The 15,182-nt window shown below is 43.7% G+C and overlaps 1 long non-coding RNA gene across 1 annotated transcript in view; it reads right to left on the bottom strand.

Annotated features, from left to right (window-relative positions):
* LOC133390661 (uncharacterized) overlaps positions 1-15,182 on the bottom strand; it is a 36,751-nt gene that overhangs the window by 12,461 nt on the left and 9,108 nt on the right. Inside the window, exon 2 of the long non-coding RNA XR_009764444.1 lies at positions 309-350. This is a non-coding gene — a long non-coding RNA (uncharacterized LOC133390661). The remainder of the gene's footprint in view (positions 1-308; positions 351-15,182) is intronic.

Raw genomic sequence — 15,182 nt, 5'->3', positions numbered from 1 at the left:
AGTGGGATGGTCCACTGTGGTACACACCCACTGGAACGTCACCATGGTGGGGAACCACTCCCACAAGAAAGGTAATGTACTTTCATTTGTACGCATGCAGGCTGAAGTACAAATACATTCAGTGTACTTTCTGTGTTGGATGTTTTTAATGTTGTACACACAACGTCATATCCTGTTTCTTTCTGAGTTAATTCCCCCCCCCCATAAATCAGTTTTGGTAACCAGGGGCTCATATGAGAACAGATGTCTCCCAGGCATATAGATTCCAAGCTACGAAGGCCTTTAAAAGGTAAGTACCAGGATCTTACCTTCATATGACAGATGCTAAATCTGCGCCATATTTTGAAATTCTGTGAAGCAGAAACCAAATAGAGTGTTGTCAGTAGATGCATATTCACTTGTCAACCTAGTCAACTATGGAGCTTGAAAAATATTCACTAATGTATGAACAGATTAATATACTGAAAATGGGTGTGCTTTCAATAAGAAAAAGTATGTATATATTGTGTAACCATTTCTAGGAACTAGCAATTACTGCTTTAATGGATTGTCATGAGCAATGTAGAATGATGCACTGGAAAAGGAATGTAATACTGTTTTCAAAAAAGCCCAAGATACTATTTCAAGTCAGTGTGGTAATACAATGAGTAATGTCTGTCATTCTGGACTTCATATCTGATGCATAGCAGTTACAATGGTAACACTCAACCCTGCACACATACACAATTTTAAAAAATGCTGGAGATAAATAAAGACCATGTATCAGGACAATCTGCTCTAGTGGACAGTGGCTGGACTAGGTTTATCCTACAGAATGGAACTATTGTAAATTTCTTATAAGCTCTGCTTATGCCACCTCTGTATGTTTGCTATGATAAATGGCTTATGCCAGATAGGGCACAGTTAGTGACCGGTGATTGGTGCAGCAATTTTGTGCTAAATTTTCCCACTTGGCAGTGTTTTCTCTGTAATTTCAATAGGACTAATATACACACTTACACATTTATACATATGTATCAAAGTACATACAGAACTTAGAATCCACACGAACAACTTCAGGGATGTTTAATTCACACTGAACTCAATGAAGTACTTAATTATTCACAATGCATAACCATCCATGTGTACAGTAACATAATAAGGTACATTACCAACTTCCTACAGAGGGCAATTCTGAAATTAACTTGAATCCCTCAGCACGGATAATCATAAAAGGTCTATTTGTTTGCTACCAAAAGTAGTAATAACCGTTCTAAAATTAGTGGGACTTACACTGCAGTCCTAATCACACAGTGCAATTCTATACATGTTTATCCAAAAATAAGTCCTGTTGAACTTACCAGGAAAGTGTGTATAGGATTACAGCTTTATTTGGAGGTACGTTCTATTAAAACGAAGAAACATGTAAGAATCCAAAAACAAGTTTATTGAGAAGAACGCTCTGTTGAGTTATAGCACAATCATCATGCATGGCACTTTACAGAGTATATGAGGTAAGGTCTCTGCCTCAAAAAGAAAACAATCTAAAATTTGACACAAGGAAAACTGAGGAATGGGAACAAACTTGAATCAGTGGTTGTTTCATTTACACATAAACATATTTAGGATTGCATCCTTCCCTGAGAGTAAGCCCCATAGCTTTCATAGATCTTTAGGTTGGGTAGGTCTATAGTGGTAAATTAAGCAGATGGAAGCATACTGAAAAGCAGCAGCATGGCCTGTTCATGGGGGGAAGAGTTTGGGAGAATGGTGAGTGCCTGCTATAGCAGGCAGAAAAAAATGCAGCACAGTCCTGGCTGTGTGTGTGTATACAGGGGGGCATAGGGTTCCCTGAAGACTGGCACCAGCCCTGAATGGAAGTCATAGCTAACAGGTTACTCAGTAGCAGTTAGCCAAGTTAGGCAAGGTGCTGGATTCATTACCAAGGCTTAACTTAAAAGATCACAAACCAGTAAATATGAAGTAACTTTGTTAAAAATATTAATTAAGAATAAAAGCATAAAAACAGACCCAGAGCAGCAGTAAGAAATACAATTAGGCACCCTTTAAAGCCTCTGTTGAAGCAGCCCCCATCATCTATAAGCTGGTGTAGGAACCTATCCCTATTCTTTCCATGTTATTCCTACCTCTGGTACCAAAGTTTCTGGCAAACAAGTAATGTCCAGGAACACATCTACTTTGTTAACTGAGGTATTACTGTATTTTTTAAAAGATAACAGGTCTTCACTTCAGGCTTACAAACTAAGTAGACAAGTTATACAAGGGAAGAGGAAGCGGGGGGATAGAGGAGGGAGATAGGTTTTGCCAGAGTTCTTCAGTCTCAGGTCCCCAGATGTTGTTGAAGTACAACTCCCAGTAGCCCTTGTTCCTCTGGCTGGTGACAAGAGACCACAGTCTGCTTCCCCTCACTTTTGCAGTCCCAGGGCAGCTAGCAGTTGGAGCTGAGCATGCTCTCTGATAGGAAGGGGGGAACCAAGCTCTCTACAGCTGCTCTTACTGTAGCCCAATGGATGGGAGCAGGCTGTCTTCCCCTTCTTGTGATTTTCTTCCTAAGGGCAGAGGAACAGCCTGCCATCCCAGAGGCCATCAGTTCCCTAGCAAATTGAAGAGGTCAAAGTGTGTGCTTCCTGTGGCTCTGCTACTATTTGGGGGGTTGAATGGGAACTTAGCTTGAATCCACACACACACACGCATGTTACTTTTTCCATCAGAGCCTTACCCTGTCTTATCCCTCCTCCACCACCATTTCTGTTGAAATAGGCAAATGTTGCATGTTCCCTTTAAGGGATATTTGGGGAATATCCCATGTACCTGTTTTACCATGATGTAACTTCCTAATGGGTGGAGTTACTTACCTGACTTCCTCCTGCTTTGTCCTGGGGGATTTTTGAATATTCTCCATTGCTGATCTAGCCACCATTGAGAGAGGCCGCATGGCACAGATGCTCTCTCTGAGAGCATCAATACTAAACCACTAAAATGAACTAAAATGAACTCGTATTTTCTTCCTTCTAAGCTAGAGCCTATGTTCCTAACATATGAGGTCGTAAGTAAACATTCTTTTCTTTTACCTAAAAGATTGTGTCGTTTATATAGAGAAAGGTGGGGCTGGTTTATTCTCATTCTGCTGCTTGTATTTTTATATCTCTGCTAAGAAATAGGACCAACCAAATTAGTTCCTATTTCTCTCTGGTATTTTTATAATACTGAACAATTTCTACCCTCAGTTGTTCACAAGTTTGGAAATTCAATATAAGTTTCCCATTTTAACTACAAGTTGACGATAAGCCGTACTTTCAATCAGTTCCAGAATCAGTTCCAAATTACTGTAGAGTACCTGATTTGGACCAATTCCAAATAATCTTGAAATATGCCCAAGCATTTTCTCATAGCTACATTAAATGCAGCATTGATATCAATCATCATGATATAGAGCTGGCAGGGGTTAGTCAACAGGACCAGAGAAATCTGTACTTAAATCTCTCTGTCCTAATAGATAATATTAGCAATCATCCCCACAGGTTTGTTATGAACAGAATAAAGACTGTCAAGAACTTTTTATGGGTACACCACATGAACGCTGCATGTGCTGTGATGGTTACAGTGTCATACTCGGACTGATAAGACCCAAGTTCAGTAGGTTTCCCAGTTGGACATGAATCTGATTGGAATGTAGATTTACCATTCCTAATCATGTATAAGTAAAGTTGTAGAAATCATTTTTGGTTAGCCACCAACATCAGTCTAATTTTACAAATGTTCATTCATCCATAAGCACTGGCTGGGATGGGTAAGATTCTCCCACCTTATTCTAGTGATAATATTAAAAATTATTGTTATGGGATTGTGGGATGAGATAGATTTGTGTCCCCTTCAAGCCTGTAATCTTGTATCTGAAGTTGGGATATGCAAGCAAGAACTATATTTCCTTTGTTAAGCTAGCCTGTGAGTTAATGGACTTATTTAATGATCAATCTACATAACCAAAGGGAGCTATTGGAACTAGGGTTGCCAGGTTCCTGGCCTGAGACTGATCCTGTATCTTTAGGAGAAGAGAAAGTCAGCCAAGTGCAGCCAAGGTGTTCTTGCAACCCTGTAATGAGAAAAACCACAAGGTGGAATTCTCCCTTCCCCCTGCACAACTTTTAAAGATACAGAAGACCTCTTGGAGACCAGGCCTGGCAACCAAGAGGTCTTCTGTATCTTTAAAAGTTGTTCAGGGGGAAGGAAGAATTCCCCTTTGTGTTTTTTCTCATTACAGGGTTGCAAGAACACCTGCACTTGGCTGAGTTTCTCTTCTCCTAAAGATACAGGATCAGTCTCAGACCAGGAACCTGGCAACCCTAATTGGAACTCTTTTAAGGGGAAAGGCCCTCCTCCCCATCACCTGGGTGGACCCCCCTTACTGGAGAGGCGTGTGTGTTTTTTATTTCTAGGCTGCTTGCTCTCTGTAACCCCAAAGCTATGGGCAATGGAGAGCAAGATCTGATGGAGTGACAATGCTGTGAACCCCTCCATCTTAAGCTCGGGTTGGAATGAGTATATATAAAAACCATATATCCTATAAAACACCATAGTCTCCGCTGACCTTATTTCCAAAGAAACCAAACCCTGGGTAAGCACAGAAACCCCCAGAAGTCTCACATCACTCAGAGATTGGGGTAGGGCACAACATTATCTTCTATATTTTCTTCATTATCTTCATATTTCCACCATATTTGCTGGAGCTCAGTTTTTATGCATGAAATTAAATCAATGAGAGAGGGATTGAGAGAAGTTAAATTATTGTAAATTTGAAAATAAATGCAGTCCCATAAATTTATTTATATTTGGGGCCGAATGCCTAATGTTGGCTTGCCAAGCTAATGATTCTACTGAGACCAGTAGTAGTCTCGTGCTTGGGTAGCAGGTGGGAAGGATTTGACTGTGCACAAGGAAATCCTTGTCCATTGTGCCAGAATTCCTCTGCAATTTCTATGGTCCCAGCTCGTTAAATATCCTCAAATTGTAACATAACAGATAGGTTAATTATCATGTTCCAGATTGAACAGGCCAGCTGTCCATTTCAGAAATCTGAGATCCCATGGGAAACCTTACAAGGCAGCCTAGTTTGTCTTTGAGAGGCAAAACATATATTACCTTACTATCCAATGAACAACTATTCATTTCAGCATGTAAATACAAGAGATTCAAGCATGGTGTTGCCAAATGATCAGAGTTTCAACATTCTAATTTTTTGTGTGTAGACCTTTTCAACTGTAGTAGAAGGAAAGCATCCCCATACATACCACACAAAAACCTTTTTGGGGTGTTCCGTTCACACATTTATTCTGTGCAATAGACCAGGGCTGAGGAATATTTTTTCTGCCTGAGGGCTGCACTTCCTTCTGGGGGCCATATGTTAGTGCTGGGAAGGGCCAGAGGTAAAAGCAGGCAGAGCAATTAATGTAAATTTTACCTTTGTACAGTAGGCTAGTTTCCACACACACTGACACACCCCTCTCTATCCAGGGAAGCAAGAAGCACTATCAGAATTCAAGGACATGTTCCAGTCAAGGAGGGGTGCAAAGTAGGACCAGTAGGGTTGCTGAAAGGAAGGAGGTAGGGCCTTGGGAAAGTCCCAAGGGCCAGACAGAAAGGCTTGGAGGGCCACTTTCAGACTCTGGGCTTAAGGTTCCCTACAGCAGACTATCCTGTTCCCAACCTTGCTGTTTCTGTGCCCTGCTATCTACACATTCATCAGCATGTCTGAAAAGGGGTATCTTCACGCTCATAGAGCTGCGTGGCACTTCAAACAAACTGGTAACTCCAATTGTGCAAAGTTCCCAGTTGCATGGAGTGCATAGGGCTGTACACACATAAGGGTCTCTCTTCAGATTGCCTGCTGAATGCACTGGTGTTGGGGGTGGAACCAGCGGAACACCATAATGCCAAGAGCAGGGTCACAGGGCACAGGTGTGGAGGGAACAGGAAAGGCCTGAAAGAGGCTTCAGGAAGAGAGAAGGAAGACTGTCTGCCCATTGCTAGAATAAGTGCTGCTACTGGTGAGGAAAGGCAGTGTAACTGAAGTTTAATTCAAATGGCAAACTACACAAGGTTTCATGCTCTTGCTGGACTGGTAGGTGAATCTTGCTTCAATACTCCTGATGGGAGAACATTCTCTGCCACATCTGAGGGCAGCAGGCTACCTTTGTGGGCACAGGACAGATCATATGGCATAAATAGCTCTGTCCACCAACGATTTGCTGCCATCCTCCCCCCTTGTCTGAGGCAGCTGCCGCACTCTGCCTAATGGTAGAACTGGTTGCTGCCCAAGCAGTGTCCCATTGAGCAAAGCAACTTTGAACTCTTATTTATTTGTGTATGTAAAGATTGTATCTGTACATAAACCCTTAATTCTCAAAGATATATGAGAATTTTTGAACTCCTGGTGACACTTTCCTGTCCCACTGTTTTCATAGCTCTTTTTGTCACTTCACCTCTAAAACCTCAGGCGCTCCATTTTAACTATGAGACACAGCTGTCTCTGTCAATAGGACTACATATGATAAAGAACCACAAAGATCTACCCAACAGGTGTTCTGCCAGCCCAATTCATTGCAGCTTCCCCACCACAAGAAAACAATATATTGCACAGGCAGATTAAAGAAATATGAAGAGATGAATAATGCTGCAAAGTTGAAGGGCATAGCGATTGTCTACACTAGCTTTGCTGCAACTAGTTCCATACCTGAAGAATACTTCTTAACCTCCTAAAAACCTTCACAGTTTTAATAAATCCTATGCTTGCACCATAGCAGCATACTTTTTAATAATAAAATTATTACAAGACACATTTGAGATACAAAGGTGTGCTTTGTAAACATTTATTTTTACGGGCCTCTATGGGCTGTATTTACAATTGAATGGTTAAATTTTATGCTGCCTTGTTAAGTGACAATGCAGAAAATGAATTAGAGGATGGGAAAATTGGGTCTGTGCCTTCTCCTATATTGCTTTTTTATGGCTACAATCCAGATGGCTTCTTATATGTGTGAATGATCGAACAACAAGATTTCTCCATGTCCCCCCCAACAAGAAGTGCTCATGCTCCCTCAGAAGCTACTTCTGATGAACTCTCAAGTGTTAAGATGGCTTGTCTGTCTGTGAGTGGGTCTGCTTATAGAAAAAAAATCTATACTTGTAACCACTGTATATGCAGAAACATTGCACAATCCTTTGGCTCTGGATTTATGCCTCTCCTGTTCTACTGTCATAAGTTGGTGGGTTGGTCAAGATGACCTCTCCGGGATCCTTCCTAGCATAGTCACAGACTGTAAAAGATTCAGGATTAGTTGTGGGGTTTAGAACAGGAGGAAATTGCTTAAGGAAGCCAAAACCAACTGGACAAGTTTATTCTGACAGATCCCCTTTCATTCTAGTGTTTAAGCTTGATGGCCTTCCATCCCTGGCCTTTTCGATGGAATATTCTGGAACAGGGTTTATCTCTGCACTGTGCAATGCACTAATGCAGAGGTCTGTGTAAAATGCAATCAGTTTTGTTAGTTTCAAGGCAAGAAGATCAGACTGAGGCTCAGAGAGCTGAGTTGGAGCTCTGGAAGTTTTCTGGGGTGTTTGGTGGGATTTTCAAGCTGTGATCCTCCACCCAGGTTTAACCTGTATATTTGTAAATACATGTGAAATTCCCTCCCCTTAAATATTAGGCAGACTGGGATGGGTCAAGATAATCTGTTTCATCCAAGAGTACTTGCAATTGCTGCGCCACAAACCCTTTCAATCACTTTCCTCTTTCAACAAGCCTTTGAGACCTATCCCAGTCTGTGTCTGTGTTAGAATTGCATTTAATATGTTTTCTTTAATAATATGTTTTTAACCCTTTTTTAAAAAGATGTTTTTAAAGCTTTTTTTAAAAATGTTTTTAATGTTTTGTTTTAATGTATTTTAAAGTATTTTTATGATGTTTTAAAGTGTTTTTAGTGTTTCTGTTTGCCGCCCTGGGCTCCTCCTGGGAGGAAGGGTGGGATATAAATCAAATAATAAATAAAATAAATAAATGTAAATATGAGGGAGTATGACCAGGTGAATCCACTGTGTGGTCAACACATCTTTATGAGCAGGAGCAGTCCTGGATATCTTGAAAGAAGTGGTGGTTCTACCACTTCTGAAAAAGCCCGCCCAGGACCCACTTGTTTGTCATAATTACCACCTGGTTGCAAATATCCTCTTTTCTGCGGAAGGTTATAGAGAGGGTTGTGGTGCAACAGTTTCTTATTTATTTTTATTTATTTATTATTTGATTTATATCCCGCCCTTCCTCCCAGTGGAGCCAAGAGTGGCAAACAAAAGCACCAAAAACACTTCAAAACATCATGAAAACAGACTCCAAAATACATCAAAACAAAACATCTTTAAAAACATTTTTTTAAAAGCTTCCAAGACAACTTTTTAAAAAGGTTAAAAACATTGCTGTTTTTTTATTTTAAAAAGTTTAAAAACATATTAAAAAGCAATTCCAACACAGATGCCGACTGGAATAAGGTCTCAACCTAAAAGGCTTGCTGAAAGAGGAAGGTCTTCAATAGGCACCGAAAAGATAACAGAGATGGCACCTGTCTAATATTTAAGGGGAGGGAATTCCACAGGGTAGGTGCTGCAACACTGAAGGTCCGTTTCCTATGTTGTGCAGAACGGACCTCCTGATAAGATGATATCTGCAGGAGGCCCTCACCTGTAGAGTGCAGTGATCGACTGGGTATATAAGGGATAAGACAGTCTTTCAGGTATCCTGGTCCCAAGCTGCATAGGGCTTTGTACACCAAGACTTGAATCTTGAACTTGGCTAAGTAGCAAATGGGCAGCCAGTGCAATTCTTTCAGCAGTGAGGTGACATGTTGGTGATACCCTGCCCCAGTAGCAGTCTCACTGCCGCACTTTGCACCAGCTGCAGCTTCCGGACCAACTTCAAGGGCAGCCCATGCAGAGCACATTACAGTAATCCAGCTTGGAGGCTACCAGGGCATGGACAACAGTGGTCAGACTATCCTGGTCCAGAAACAGCCACAACTGTCTTACCAGCCAAAGCTGGTAAAAGGCACTCCTAGCCACAGAGGTCACCTGGGCCTCTAGCGTCAAAGATGGATCCAGGAGCACCCCTAGACTACAGACCTGCTCTTTCAGAGGGAGTACGACCCCATCTAAAGCAGGCAACTGACCAATTATCCGAACTTGGGAACCACCAACCCACAGCACCTCCATCTTGCTAGGATTCAGACTCAGTTTATTGGCCCTCATCCAGCCCACCACCGAGTCCAGGCAGGAGTCCAGGGCTTGCACAGCCTCTCCCGATTCAGATGTTACACAGAAACAGAGCTGGGTATCATCAGTGTACTGCTGACACCTCACCCCAAATCTCCTGATGGCCGCTCCCAAGGGCTTCATATACTGTAGATGTTAAACAGCATGGGGGACAAGATGGTACCCTGTGGCACCCCATAGCACAACTGCCAGGGGGCCAAAAAACAATCACCCAGTGATATTCTCTGAAAACAACCCTGGAGATAGGATCGGAACCACTCCAAAACAGTGCCTCCAATACTCATCTCATGAAGTTGGCCCAGAAGGATACCATGGTCAATTATATCAAAAGCCGCTGAGAGATCAAGTAAGAGTAACAGGGTTGCACTCCCACTGTCCTTCTCCTGATAAGGTCGTCCATTAGGGTGACCAAGGCCGATTCAACAAGCATATAGATAGAGGTGATCCAGTGAACATAGTGTACTTAGACTTTCAAAAAGCGTTTGACAAGGTACCTCACCAAAGACTTCGGAGGAAGCTTAGCAGTCATGGAATAAGAGGAGAGGTTCTCTTGTGGATAAGAAATTGGTTAAGAAGCAGAAAGCAGAGAGTAGGAATAAACGGACGGTTCTCCCAATGGAGGGCTGTAGAAAGTAGAGTCCCTCAAGGATCGGTATTGGGACCTGTACTTTTCAACTTGTTCATTAATGACCTAGAATTAGGAGTGAGCAGTCAAGTGGCCAAGTTTGCTGATGACACTAAATTGTTCAGGGTTGTTAAAACAAAAAGGGATTGCGAAGAGCTCCAAAAAGACCTCTCCAGACTGAGTGAATGGGCGGAAAAATGGCAAATGCAATTCAATATAAACAAGTGTAAAATTATGCATATTGGAGCAAAAAATGTGAATTTCACATATACGCTCATGGGGTCTGAACTGGCGGTGACCGACCAGGAGAGAGACCTCGGGTTGTAGTGGACAGCATGATGAAAATGTCAACCCAGTGTGCAGCAGCTGTGAAAAAGGCAAATTCCATGCTAGCGATAATTAGGAAAGGTATTGAAAAGAAAACAGCCGATATCATAATGCCATTGTATAAATCTATGGTGCAGCCGCATTTGGAATACTGTGTACAGTTCTGGTCGCCTCATCTCAAAAAGGATATTATAGAGTTGGAAAAGGTTCAGAAGAGGGCAACCAGAATGATCAAGGGGATGGAGCGACTCCCTTACGAGGAAAGGTTGCAGCATTTGGGGCTTTTTAGTTTAGAGAAAAGGCGGGTCAGAGGAGACATGATAGAAGTGTATAAAATTATGCATGGCTTTGAGAAAGTGGATAGAGAAACGTTTTTCTCCCTCTCTCATAATACTAGAACTCGTGGATATTCAAAGAAGCTGAATGTTGGAAGATTCAGGACAGACAAAAGGAAGTACTTCTTTACTCAGCACATAGTTAAACTATGGAATTTGCTCCCACAAGATGCAGTAATGGCCACCAGCTTGGATGGCTTTAAAAGAAGATTAGACAAATTCATGGAGGACAGGGCTATCAGTGGCTACTAGCCGTGATGGCTGTGCTCTGCCACCCTAGTCAGAGGCAGCATGCTTCTGAAAACCAGTTGCCGGAAACCTCAGGAGGGGAGAGTGTTCTTGCACTCGGGTCCTGCTTGCGGGCTTCCCCCAGGCACCTGGTTGGCCACTGTGAGAACAGGATGCTGGACTAGATGGGCCACTGGCCTGATCCAGTAGGCTCTTCTTATGATCTTATGTCCCATAATGATGCCTGAACCCAGACTGGGATGGGTCAAGATAATCTATTTCATCCAAGAATATTTGCAATTGCTGCGCCACAACTGTCTCAATCACCTTCCCTAAGAAGGGGGTATTTGCGACTGGTCAGTAACTGTTGCAGACCAATGGGTCCAGGATAGGCTTTTTCAGGAGCGGTCAGATCACCGCCTCTTTCAGGGTGGCTGGAACCACTCCCTCCCACAATGATCTGTTGACCACACCCTGGATCCACTTGGTCAAACCCCCTCGGCAAGCTTTAATAAGCCAAGAAGGGCAAGGGTCTAGAGGACACGTTGCTGGCCGCATCATTGCAAGCACCTTGTCTATGTTATCAGGCCACATCAGCTGAAACTATTCCCAAGAAGTTGCAGCAGACGTTGCACTGAACACCTCATTGAGGACTATAGTAGATATGGATGGGGCATCAAGACTGCTAAAGAGGTGAGCAACTTTACGCTCAAAGTGCCTTGCAAACAATTCACAGTGGGCCTCCAAAGGGTCTAAAACTCCATTTCCTGGAGTTGATGTCAACAGACTCCTGACAGTACGGAAAAGCTCCACTAAACTGCTACTTGAAGCTGTGACGGAGGCAGAGAAGCTTCGTTGCCCTCACTGCCACACAGTAGGCACGGCTATGATGTTTTACTCGTGCCTGATCAGCCTAACAGCACGTCTTTCACCACGTGCGCTCCAGCCATCATCCAGCTTGTTCCATTACCTTTAACTCACTGGTGTACCAAGGTGCAAACTGGACTCCACAATGCCGGAGAGGGCTCTCAGGGGCAACCATGTCAAGAACCTGACGCACCTCACTGTTCACAGCATGACAAGGGCTTCAACAGGGTCACCTGCTCTATCTACTGGGAACTCACCCAGGGCATTCAGGAATCCAGTGGATTCCATTAGTCTCCGGGGGCGGACCATCTTAATCTGTTCACTACCCCTGCAGGGAAGGATTGGAGCCACAAGTCTAAACTTCACTAGGAAGTGGTCTGATCATGACAATGGGGTGACATCCACCACCACCCCAACTCCAGACCACCCCTTCCTCCATCTGAAGCAAAAACCAAGTTGAGGGTGTGCCCTGCCCTATGTGTTGGGCCAGTGACAACTTGAGACAGCCCCATGGTCGTCATGGAGGCCATGAAGTCCCAAGCCGGAACACTAGAGGCAGCCTCAGCATGGACATTAAAATCACCCAGGACTATCATTCTGGGCTCCTCCAATACCACAGCTGAGATGGTCTCTGCAAGCTCAGTTAGAGAAGCTGCCAGGCAGCAGGGTAGACAGTACACCAGCAGCAACCCCAGCATACTGTCTCCTTGGTCCGACACCAGGTGCAAGCCCTCACAGCCAGCTCCAAGTCAGAGTGGTTTCCTGGTGACAGAGATGGAAGTTCTGTAGACCACAGCAACTCCTCTTCCCCCCCCCCCCGTCCCTGCAGCCTGTGCTGGTGTTGCACTGAGTATCCAGGTGAGTAAAGCTGGGTCAGATCAACTCCTCCCAGCTCACCCACCCAGGTCTCGGTAATGCACACCAAATCGGCACCTTCATCCATGATCAAATCATGGATGAGTGTGGTCTTATTGTGTACCGATTTGGCGTTAAACAACAACACACACAGGCCTGTGGGCACAGCAGATGAGCAACGAGGAACCCATCTGTGAGAGGAGTGGCAGCAAGGAACAAGGCATAGATAGCCTTGCCCTCATTTTCTATGGTAATTCACCACCTCTCCATGGCTATACATCCCTCTACCCATGATCGCTGAAATTTGGGTGGCATCACCCATGTCCCTCCTTAATAAGACTCCTCCTAAACACCTGGTATGGACCCAACAAGAGCCCACCAACAAAACCTACCTGAGCCAATTATCTCACTAAGCCTCTGAGGGAATTGGGAACAATCAGACCCACTCAATATCTTTCACACAGAGCACATCTACTCCCCCCCCTCACACCCAGGGAGGGCCAGCCTTCTGCCAGTTACAGACTCTCACTCTGAAGGCATCTGGCGACTTTCTCCTATCATTTAGTTCACTGCACAGGCTCTCACCCTGCACAGGAACTACACACGCCCTCCCCACTACCCAATCTCCTCCAGATTGGTTAGAAAAACAAAAGAAAGAAATAGAAGAGAGTAGCACCCTTGTCCTCAGGACTCCCCAAGGGGCAACTCCCTTTGGTGTCTCCCCTTCGGTGGCAACCCTGCTGGCCAAGAGCAGCTGGGCTTTTATGCCTCCTGACCCAGTCAGGAGCAGATGCAAGAGGCTGCGTGATTAACTGCGGCCTCTCTCTGGAGCCAGGGTCGGGCAGGGGGTCCCAATCTTTGCAGCACTTACCAAGGACTTCAGCTCTCTCAAAAGACAGCAACCCCAAGAAGCAAGCACCCAGATGCTCACATACTTACTCCCAGGGCAGGTCTTTTTCAGCCCCCCTAGTGCTGTGGCTGTTCCCCAGTTGCAAATATTCTTGGATAAAACAGATTATCTTGACCCATTTTAGTCTGGGGTCAGGCTTGGTTAAGGGACCGAATCAGTCTTGGCTACCCTAATGGATAACTTTATTTAAAAGACAGTGGGAGGGCAGCCCTGTTATTCTTAATTGATCTCTCAGTAACTTTTGATACAATTGATCATGGCATACTCCTGAACCACCTCTATGAGATGGCTATTGGGGTCACTGTTTTACAGTGGTTCCAGTCCTATCTCCAGAGTTGCTTTCAGAGAACAGCATTGGATGATTATCTCTCATCCCCCTGGCAGTTATGCTGTGGGGTGCCGCAGGGTACTATCCTGTTCCCAATGCTATTTAACATCTACAAGAAGCCGTTGGGAGCAGTCATTAGGAGATTTGGGGCAAGATGTCATCAGTATCAGTATTCTCCTTTACTCCATTATAACTGTTCCTTTTCTTTTCTTTTTCTGGCATTATCACTTTTTAAAAAATTGTTTATGCTTTTCCAAAAAACATACAATGCATACTTTGGATTCCAAAGCACTTGGTATATTCCAGTTTTTGCAAGAAAAACAGGAACAGGATCAATAAGTGATCCTTTTCAACCTTGATCTTTCCTTGTATGTTGCGTGGTAGATTATAAACCCTCTGTGCAAGGATTGTGTCAGTTGTGTACAGCAATCAGTCACACTATTGGGCTGTGTACAAAATGCAGTGGAGGCTCTCAGTCAGCCCCCACAAGCCTGCCTTCCTACTTAAGAACCAGACAGGGGATGCTACTGGCTATCAGCTTCCTCCTGCTTAGTTTCAGTATTGACTTTGTAGACCCCAGCAGAAAGGTGAAAGGGGACAAAACTGGAATCAGTTGGTTCTTCCTGTCATTGGCTCTGGCTCCACCTACTGCTTGGATTCTCTGCCTTCTGCCCTACCAGTCCCAATGGGGCTGACAAAATGGAAGTAGAGATCTGCATAACGACTATCATCATTAGTTGCAGTCACTTTGGGGTATATATTTGCTGAATTTTGTTCAAGTCAATTCATTTAGATACCTTAGCATTCTTATATAGCATCCTATAGTGCAGGAGGGTACTTCAGATAACTAGAAGATTAAAGGGTGTCTTTGTTTATGTCACCTAAGCCTCAGGCTTGGGGGCTTGCCTTTGGAGCAGATTGCAGGTATGAACTGCTTTTTGAGGATTCATTGTGTAAACCACCCTCCGGAGATGAAGGAGGAAATGATTCATAATTACTGACCTTTACCCTTCCAAAGCAAAGCACATATGGGAGGATTATGAGAGCTGGAGCCGTAGCATTCAACCACTAGATGACAGATCATATGGTTAAAATAAAAACCAGATAACGGACCATAAATATTAGCACAGTGTAGGTTAGACTTTATAGTATCAATTTGATTTTTAAAAATTGCCCACAGTAGGAAGCACTGATTCTTAGAAATGTTTGATTTGGAAGAAAGTGGGATGAGTAGGAGAGTGGGTGGGGGAATGGTCCAGTTTGGAAGGGGTTCTGTGAAACTTGATTCATCTAAATTTCTGCATATGGGAAAGGCAACACAAATTGCAGATTCCTTTCAAGAAAAAGTCAAAGGGGAAGATCATGTAGCAGCAAATCAAAAACATGTTTATG

The sequence above is a fragment of the Rhineura floridana genome, chromosome 8 (genome assembly GCF_030035675.1).
Source record: "Rhineura floridana isolate rRhiFlo1 chromosome 8, rRhiFlo1.hap2, whole genome shotgun sequence".
Classification (NCBI taxonomy): domain Eukaryota; kingdom Metazoa; phylum Chordata; class Lepidosauria; order Squamata; family Rhineuridae; genus Rhineura; species Rhineura floridana.
This window is presented reverse-complemented; position numbering and strand designations above follow the sequence as displayed.